The sequence below is a fragment of the Amia ocellicauda genome, chromosome 4, assembly GCF_036373705.1.
Source record: "Amia ocellicauda isolate fAmiCal2 chromosome 4, fAmiCal2.hap1, whole genome shotgun sequence".
Taxonomy (NCBI): domain Eukaryota; kingdom Metazoa; phylum Chordata; class Actinopteri; order Amiiformes; family Amiidae; genus Amia; species Amia ocellicauda.
In genome coordinates, this window is record NC_089853.1 from 36,588,547 (window position 1) to 36,599,409 (window position 10,863).

Below are 10,863 nucleotides of genomic sequence, written 5' to 3' on the forward strand. Positions count from 1 at the left end.
GCTTTAAAAGCATTCGGTTACTAAATTGGATTTTCCTTCATGGCTGATGCAAAGATGAAGGGCATTTGGACAGAAAACATTTGATTTCAGATAGGCCTACGTATTAGTATAGGTAAAAACCCTGGTTTGAGGAGGATGCATTAGTTAAAAGTTTTTCAAGTGATTGAAAGACTATCACTTTAAAAATAAAGGTTAATTGTAATGATTAAATTAGGGGAGTAGAGGAGAATTGTTTGAAAGGAGGAGTTGTAATGGTTAAGAAGAGCTCTGCACCTAAAACATCTATACCTTTTCCTTTGTTCAAATAAACTCCACAGGGTATAAAATCCATTCCACACTACTAAAACTAACGTTTAGACTCCAGGAGAAATCCTTTTCCCTGATGTTGGTTATTTTTTATATTGAAAATCATTGAGAATATCTACTAAAATGTATCCTCAAGCTCTTAAGTGCTCAGATTGTGGGTGCAAAGAAAAGCACTTTATCCACGAGAAGTATTTGCACTAAACATGTCAGGTTTCATTTTGAGTTAACAATTTCAGTTGCAGGGCTGCAATGTATACTTTGACATATAGCATTAGAAAACGTTGAAACCTAGAAAAAGTTCCTGTAAACATATCAGTGTTTTTTGTATTTGTTTTAACCGCAAGTTTTTTGAATGACAGATTATTGTGACATTCTCCTTTTTTCATTTCAATTGGTGGGTAGAACATCAATGGTTCAAATGAGTGTTATTAACAAGGTAATAATTGACATCCACTAGTTATTAACTGAATGTTATTAACATGAATAGTACATCATTCTCATATGTTCACACTATATAAATGTATCATTCCACACTGATAGATTTCCTAATGAATAAACATAATTCTTAAGTTCATTTAAAGTCATTCACACAGTTAACTAATCATAAAGTGGGGACTGTTATTATTTTTACTTTAAAAGTTTACTGGAGTATACCATGGTAAAACTACAGTAAAATGTAGGAATAGTTATGGTAGGATTAGGTAGAGTAAACCATGATGAAAACCACAGCAAAGCAAAGTTCACACCATAAAAAAGTAAAAGTAAGTGACGTAGTAAATACTGCTTTACTTTCTACCAAATCTTTACAGATAATACATACATGCAAATAATTGGTGGCAACTGCGTTTCATTTTATATCAAGAAAAGTGACACAGTGAGAAGGACATTTGGGCCAATTGGGCCAATGTATGATTTTCCATAATCTGCCACTATAGGCTGCCTCAGTGAGAATAAACAGATGCTCAAATGTCCCTGGCCTGCTGACTCACAGCTGGAAGAGAAGGATTTGCTGTACTTGACATCTCAGTGTCATTTAAAGTGAGGAATGGGTACTCAGTAATGATAACCTTTGGGCCATGGGTTTGAACATGCTTCAGATTAGCAGTGCTTGGAATACTGTTTGCACTGAATAATTTGAAAAGCTTCACAGTTTAATTGATAGCCTAAGCAGCTGCAACAGTATTACAGTATTCTGTTTTACAAATACATAAATCCAGGTATCTATTACAGCAAGCCAGAACTGCATATAAAAACAATTCTGAGTAAATTACTATTTTGCTTAAGTAATTATTTAAGTTGTGTATTGGCACGTTGGCATTTGAAGAAACCATGATGGAAAATATTAGTTTTCCTACACAAGGGAAAGTGTGCAGAAGGAAATATGCTGATTGAGTGAGTCGGCAGTCTCGATACAATCATGTATTGTGAAAAGAAACCCTCATACGGTGAGGCTGATTTGCTCAGAATGAGACTTCAGCTACAGACAAGCTTCAGCTTGTCAAATGTGAAATCTGCTGGACGTGGAGACTTTTGACAAGATAATGCAACAAACAAAAGTGCTTTCAGTGTTCTAACGTCAGTAATTAATTGCAGTTTTTAAAGTATTATTTATTTCTTTATTATTTATTTACATCCAAGGTCGTATAAATAAAGATGGAAAATCATTAAATGCAAATATAAAACAACAATTATGAAACAGAGAACCCCCTTTTTTAAAAAACGTAATTGCTTATTCCAAATTCATTAGAATCATACATTACAATGGATCAGAATATGAGTATAACACTAATTAAATAAACTTAGATTTTTGTAATGAAGCACAATTAATACTTCAGTAAGTATTATATGTGCATATGTTGCTGTGGTTACTTTTACTTTCCTCTGTGGGATGATTTGTACTGACACTAGAAGTCCATGTAATTTCCTTACCTACAGGCTTTTGATGCGATACTCAGCGCATTAATAATGTGTTCATGTCATGATGAGTAGGCTAATACATCAAAGCAGTGTCACTAAATCACAGTGCAATTACATATTTCCAAGGCCAAGGTTAAGCTGTATTAAATAACTTTTCAATGATTTAGACTTAGTGAAAATATTACAAGTATGAGTGAATGTTTGCATACAGGATACAAGAACTCTGAATACATAGTCATGGTCATGAGTATGTCACATTTGTTTAGCTGCACAAAAGTGTTTTTGTAGGGGAGGTGTAACACCACTGCAATTTCTTCTGTAATGTCAGATTTAATATTTTTACTTTTGTGTGCAATGCTTTCCCAGTCGTTTAATTTCATCTACACTCTCAACAATTTTACTTTTTCGTTTGCACTTCATATATATATATATAAATATATACAGTATATATATATATATATATATATATATATATATACAGTATATATATATATATATATATATATATATATATATATATATATATATATATATATATATTTATTTATTTATTTTAAATGGTGGCCCATTATAGATAAAGTGCAACTCAAATGAGTGTATAATTGCCACCGATTTATTTGATAGAATCAAGTGATCAGGAGCAAGCTGAGTTGTCGTCAGTGGCTCCTCTGACCAGATACTGACCAGGTCCAGCATTTCTTGGATGCAGAGACTAACTGTGATCATGTTTCTATATGCTATGGCTGCAGCTAGCTTCAGGTGAAATGCATTACATGCTAATATATTAAATAAGACATTCACCCAGAAGAGGACAATAGAGTAATTGTAAATTGAAATGCTTTTTCTAGGAAAGCACGATACGTTATAGGATCAATTCTACCTGTTGTTATATGTTTTATCAAGGCTGTTTTTCCAGGACTTGTCCAAAGGCTGTTTATGCTGGTGGATGAGAGTATTGATGTCCTTCAGAAAATATATTCTACAGGAAACAGAACATATCAAGAAGGAAACAGGAAACAGACTCAATGCAAGATCCCTTGGGTTGAAAAAGGGTGGCGTTGGGGCCGCTTAAAAGTTGCCAAAGACTACAAAAGAATAGTATTGTTTTGTTGTTGTTTGCATTGTGTAACTGAGCCTGAGACAGTGACCTCACTCCCCACTCTGGTCCCACATGGCTACAGTGTCTTCAGATTTTCATCCCCATAAGCCCTTAACCACCTCATGCAAGGCATCACTGACCTCACTGCACCAAGTTAATGGCTTTCCCCAATGCTGATCATTCGGTGAGACCTATTAAACCAGGCGGATTTAAAACCTGCATAATGATCTCTTATGACATCACCTGAGCTACGTGTCCTGTTCTTCGTCCAACTCAGGTACTGTTTTAATGGTAAAGGTCCAGATATCTGCATCCACACTCTGCTCTGCCCTCTCGATAATCGTACTGCTCCACCTCTGTGTGACCGCAGGGGTTTGTGTTTTTCACTTGTAATTTGTATCACAGTCAAGTCCAATATAGAATGCTTCTCTCTCTTCTGAGATATTACTCTTGGTGTAATTGGTTTCTCATAAGCCAGCTAGCTGGTCTGCCTGTCTCTCTGTGTGCTTGGCAGGGCAGCAGTTCCCCAGACATGGCAGCTGAAACCATACCTTGCAAAGGCAGCAGTCACAGAACACAGATCTGAATCTTGCCTTTAATGTTTAGCAGCACAGAACATTATATTGTGGGGTGAAAGGAAATGTTCACTGATTAATAAATTAGTTATCAGTCCTTTTGGATCTTTTTAATTGTTATGTTTTTATGTTAATCTGATGTCATGTACAATTATAATGAAATAATTGGTATACTAGCAAGACCTTCAGATGAGTTTATAATTCCATTATGTTCAATGAAGCCTGTGGCCCTGGGACTTTGCAGATGATATCTGTTTGTGTTTTCTTGAAGGGCAGTTGTTAGACAGACTGTGCTGTGTACCTTATGAGAAGGACAGCACACTGTGCCCCTATACTGTGTATCAAAGACCTTCAGTTCACTCATGAATGAAAAACAAAGCTAATCTGTAGTGTACAGCTGATAGATGAATACACTGATTTCCTTCTTCTTATTTTATTTTTGTTATTATTATTTATAATAGTCTGACAATAAGATTAATCAGTTTTTCATGTCTGATCAATATTATTACTTCAGTTTTTAAAATGTATATGACTTCCTTTTGTAATTCAGTTAAATGTTACAAGATGAATGTATAGTACGGCTTCATCCTGAAGGCCCTCAGTGAAATCCATACACACCACGAAACGAGTCTGAATTACACAAGTCCTGCCTGACATTAAAGGAGGCTATTGTGTTTTGAAGACGTGGGCTCTCCAGTGAAGTTCCTGAAGGACCACAAAAGTATCTTCTGGCTTTTGTTCCAACTCTCATCCCAGTCTGATTAGCTGATTACCTGGAAGAATATAATACTTCATTCTGCAAATGCTGTTGTAAGAAGTGCACCTTGAATCGAAATAATCTTTTAATCCATCTGTTGTAAAAGACCTTATAACAGTGTTATAAATGCAATTAAAAAGTAACTAGATTAACTAAGTCATTCAGGGCTCCAGCTGGAATGAAAATTATAATACACCACATCCCTCTGGAACAGCTTGAATAGCTTGAGACCTCTGTTGTAGACCAAGCTGATGTACTGTATTTATGTATTTATGTGTTTATTTACTTTAGTTTTAGTGAGTTAATTATTTTAATGCTTTATGCCTGGGTTAAGGTTAATTGGTTTCAACGGCGTTATGTTGGCTTTTTCGTTAAAATGTGCCAAATGCCATTTCCCCTTATTAATGCTCTGACAACATTTAACTCCCTATGGGCTGGAGGCAGTTGGACTGCGACAAGGGTCCTCCAAAGCTGAAGAGTGCAACTCTGGCAGATTGAACTCTGTTTAACTGAGCTGGCACATCTGGCAGACAGTATGCTTGTCTTGAACTCTCATGGCAGCTTCAAGAAGGGAGACTCAGAAATATAGGCCATGTTACCTTCAAAACAATGCCTGAAAATTACTCTAATTGTGGATGAGATGATTGCTCTTCTCACTTAGCTATGCACTAATGAGCAGCACACACCATTCCTGAACAATATGATAACAATAAACAAGAATAATAATAAAAAAGATGTAAGATTGTATTATTTAATGTTTCTTTTTTGTGTTGTAAGCAAATAACTGGGTTCAACATGAAGCATCCTGTTGAAAAATGTATCTTTGTAACTATTTTTAGCAGCACCCATGGGGACGGGAACATGAAGATATGCATAATTATACAATAATTTAGCCTAAGAAACTATATTCTAATTTAAACACAAAGTAAAGAACTGCTCTGTAGGAGGTTTCAAACAGAATATAAAGAATGTTCAAAGAGGTACATCCATATCAATCAATGGTGCACAAATCACAATGCACAAGAAAGCAAAAGGAAAGTAAACATGCTTAACAACGAGAGGCTTTGTTGAGGCTTAATGAAACGATTATTTTAGAGGTTTAATGGTAGTAAATGGGGAGTGGAAATTTAAATAATGCTATTTCTGTCTCAGAGTGCTGTTTGTCTTGGTTGAAGTTGCACTAAGAGTATAAAACTGTAGTAAGCTATGTGATAGGTACTGGATAATGTTGACGGGTGGTATGAGGTTCTCTGTACTAAATCTCTCATTTGTGCACCAGCAAAACCATCCCAGACCCTCGCATTACCACTGCCATGTGTGCAATAACATTTTAACAATGCCTCATCTATTTCTCCTCTAACATCCTCTTTTCTCTGAGAACATTGTCTTGTGTCCACAGCCCTCCTTGATCAACCTGCATGGTTTAATGTCCATCCAAGGCATTACTGATGTATTCCTCAGAACATCATAACAAGATATATCCTTTTGGAGATTGGAGTCAAACAAGTTGACAGCAGGTTATGGAGAGATTAGTCAATGCAGATCAACCTGTCTTCTCTGAGATTATTCTACTCAGCTACCACATATCCTAGCTGTTGCTTGTAGTGTGTATTGCACTTATTAAAACAACGGCTGCTCTTGCAGGATTATGTATAGTTGTCATCTTTTAGCAGGATTTCCTTTCAATTTGCTTATTTTCAGCAGGTGTGTATGATAGTGTTACTAAAAGCTATTGAAATATATTGTACAACGTTTAATTTTAAAATTGTCCTACCAATTAAATGGGCATACGGATATTACATGTAGAAATACTTTGTTGTCATGAGAACTAAACGAAGAGAAATGTCATGATTTGCTAATGTAATTTTGTTTCTGTTGTTTTTTTCCTCCAAGTTTTAAAGACCACTAGTGGGCATAATAATCTTGTCTGATGTGCCGTTCTTTGGGTTGAGATGACATGCACCCTCAGCATCTCTGTCTATTTACAGATCACCGTAATTGAGTTTATACATCTTATAGCAAAAACCCTCTCTGGGTACCAAGGAAACCTTCAAATAAGGAGCTCAAGGAAATCATATCCAATATTAAAACCTTTTTTTTTGTGGGGGTTTGGTTTGTTTGTTTTTTAAAGAATATCCTACTTTGATTCTAAATCTTTATGTCATTCTTGTTGCTGAAGAGTGAAATGCTGTGCTTCTGTGTCACATTAAAAAGCACCCCTGACATGTTTCTCAAGACAAGACAGGTGATTTGTTCAAACCCTGGAGTGACTTTAGAAGATCCAAGGAAGTTTGCTGTATGTTTTACTAAAATAAAAAAAAACTGTTTACAATTAATGGCTACATTTAATGGTTCCATGTGGTTGCATTTGATGCCATTGTAATTGCAAGATAACAAACATTACAACATTCTACATTAGTCACTTTTTTTATGTTATGGAAAATTTTAAAAACAATTAGCATCTCTTTCTGTGGACAACGATTCATTCTTTTGATAATGTATACAATCCTTAATGTTTTTAAACAATCTGCTGCTGTCAGCAAATGTTATATATATTTATACAGACGGGTGACAAATTAAAGGAAAAACCTGAATAATTGAGTGAGGAACATAACGAATGCAGATGCCTCCAAACAGGTGTACTGCATGATACAATTAAGCAATTAACATCTTATCATGCTCTGTGGTATATATAAAAATGCTGAGCAGGCCCAGTTGATTTTGGATCAAGATGGCAAGAGGAAAGGATCTGAGTGTCTTTGAAAGAGGGGTCATTATTGGGGCACGAATGGCAGGAGCTTCAGTCACAAAGACGCTCAGCTGACTAGTGTTCTCGACAAGTGGGCGAGTACATGTGTGGCAACATCAAGAGAACGGTACAGGCCTGACTGCTTGACCCCTACAGAGGCTCTGTTATGCTATGGGGAACATGTTTCTGGCATGGTTTGCCATCAAAAACACCAAATGAAGGAATATCTTTTGGAAGAATGGTGTTCCATCCCTCTAGTAGAATTCCAGAATCTCATAGAATCTATGCCATAGCACACTGAAGCTGTTCCGGCAGTTTGTGGTGGCCAACACCTTACTGAGACACTTTATGTTGGTTTTTCCTTTAATTTGTCACCCGTCTGTATGTCTATAAATGCAGGGTAAGATGACACAATGTGTAACTGCCATAATCCAGTGTTCCTCAATTTAATGGTGATTACTAAAAAAAAAAAATCTTAAAAGATACAGCAACTGGAGAAAATCAGGTCCCTGTGCCATGTGTATCCACGAATACTGAAATACTTTGTGTGAAATTCAATATTACTAGAGACATTTGCTGTCACAGTGGATGCTGTTTCCCCTTAGAATAACATTGCAATACCCTGGCCTATAATTCAGAGCTGAAAAGAGGAAATATTGAAATAAGAGCAAAAGACCTGTTGGTTAAAACAATGCTCTTATTTACTGTATCCATTGAAGCAGGCATGGAACATCAACTCAGACACTTAGAGAGCACTGTCTAATTGGATTGCATGTTATTTTTCAATTGTGCCATCAACAAACAAACATTTTATTTATAATTTATTTTATTGACAATGTGGGTGACAAGGAACATAATACCAGTCAAGGGTAGTCCTTATTAGCTGGCCCTTTACTATCATGTATCATTGCTGATGTTTCCTTTCTGTGAACAGTTGCAATTTACTTCTGATGAGACATGCATGTAATTCTCAGGCCCAAGCTCAGCTTCATTATCCAGGCATCCTACGCTCTATGTTACTGGAGATGTCAGGACATTTTCAAATGGTTTGTTAGACTCACTGGGTTGGGAAATACAGTGCCAAATGAGACTGGTGATTTACAGCTTGTTTGTTGCCAGTGCATGCTGATGTGAGGGGAATGTTGTGCAGTAGCGGTACTTTCTTGTGAACCAGCAATAATAGCTTCCAATGACTCTGCCACACTATCCTCATAAAGATGCAAAGCTTTTCCCATTATGTAATAGCCTATATGATATTATGCTTTATTGAAGATGTTTTTCCCACCATTTTCATTTTTTATGCAAGAACCTGTATTTATTTATTTATTTCACTTTTGATTTCCTAAGCCCAATGGACTAGATGTTTGAGAAACCTAAAGGCACAAGGTACACTATGCTCATACCAAAAGCACAGAACTAAAAGGCACTTAAAGCTCTAAAAGCAGGAGCAAATGTTGTGGCCTGAGGGTGAAAACTACATTGCAGTACATGTAGAATTAACATGCAGTGACCCCAGGGTGAACTATATAGGAGATATTCGTATACAAGGTTAAAACCTCAAGACTACAGGAGCTTTATCTTACCCCGACTTTTAAACAAACTATGACATTCATTTTCACTTGGTACATATTTTACCTTGGAAAATAATGGCAACAATCTGATCTCTGCTCCTGTTAACTATATACATTTCCCTTTTGCTTCACCTTCTCCAGGTTGAAACTCAGTGAGACAGGTGCAGCTGTGGTTCTGATTGTTAGGTTAAAAAGTTTTTCACCTGAGGAAAGGATTTGGTTCCTAGTCATTTACCACAACCATTGTGAAAGAATGGAAAGATCCTTAATTTAAACAAAAGGGACATGGATAGATGGGTCAGACGCACTTTGTATGAAGTCTATTAATGATGACTGATGTTTTAGGTGGGCTTCAAAGTGGCTGGAAAGGAGTTGCACAGCACATCTTTAACTGTTTTTTGAGTCCACGTTTCCTCTGTTTTTGGGTCAGCTGAGCTCTACCTCATTGGAAAACTTAACAAAACAGTTGGTAAATGTGACCTCTTTAATCTCTGACAGCGGTTAAACCATTGGAGTTAGTTACTAATTAATATCCTTTCCGTGAACTAAGAGCTCAACTGGAGGAAGATCCAGAAAACACTGGGACACTCCGGCACCAGGAGTGGAACCCACTGATCATCACACAAGATAAATCTTTAATCTCTGGATATTAATACGTTATGACAGGTGAACAGATTTTAATGTTTCTCTTGGAAGCAGGCCATCAGTGGGATCTGCAATGTCTCATTTTGACATTTTAACCTTCAAGGCGGCAGACGTTTGTTTTTATGCTGAATCTTTTAGTGACTTTTCCATTTTAAATCAACTGGGATACTTTAATAAGGTGTAACTGACTATTTAGCAGCCTGCCTTTAAAAATGGGATAAAAATCAATAGCTTATTATAGAGTACCAACTGTTCCTGTAAAAATACAATACCAAATCACCAGCCCCAGATTTGTTCTCTAGATGAGACTTTAAACTGTGTCCTAGTGATTACATATCAAGTACATCTTGTATGGTAAAGGACAATTGCTTAGCCGCAGTGGAATAATATTCTACAAAAAAAAAAAAAAAAAAAAAAAAAAGACTTCCCATGAGGACATGTCATTATGAAGACTGTCCTGGATCTCACAAGTTGTACAGAAGCAAATGTAAAAATGAATTACAAATAAAACCTCCTTTAATCCCAGTGTACTTAAAACACTACATACCCTACCCAAAAATATACCTGAGAAAAGAAAAGGAAACTAGTAAATTATACAACTATTATTTCCATACAACTGTAACAAACACAAGGACACTAATAACTCTTCCCCTTTCTTTTGCAGGTGCGATCAGCGCTCAACCCGCACAGGTAAGCGAGGTGGATCTCTGGTGCTCTCTCTGTTGGCCAAACAGACAGCAGCCTGGAAAACAACCCCCCAACCCATTTCAACCTCCCTCAGTGGGGCTTCAATTGACCCAGTGGCAGCAGAACCTCAGGTAGAGGGAGAACTGTCAATATTTAATGTTGGTTTCTTGTTGCAAACTTAGCGTCTAATCCACATTAATACTTTCTCCAAGAGATCGGTCTCTTCACTGTAATACAGGGAAAGTTCAAAATAAAGCCAGTTCCAAACAGTGCAAATGCCCGTGGCTCTTAATAGCCGCATTTAAAGTCTTTTCAATTTTACTCTGTGCGCTCTCGCTTACTGCAACACCACTGCACACACAATCAACAAAAACCCATAGACTTACCTGCTTGAAGACTGTGCCATCAATGCTCTGTTGCCAAGTCCTTTGTGCATGTTGTCACCTTCTCAGGATCTCCGCTTGTACCGTTTATAATCCACCATGGGGGGGAAGAATAAAAATAAATAAATCTAAAATCTAAAATCTAAAATCTGGGCTCAGGCTCACTACTTGTCA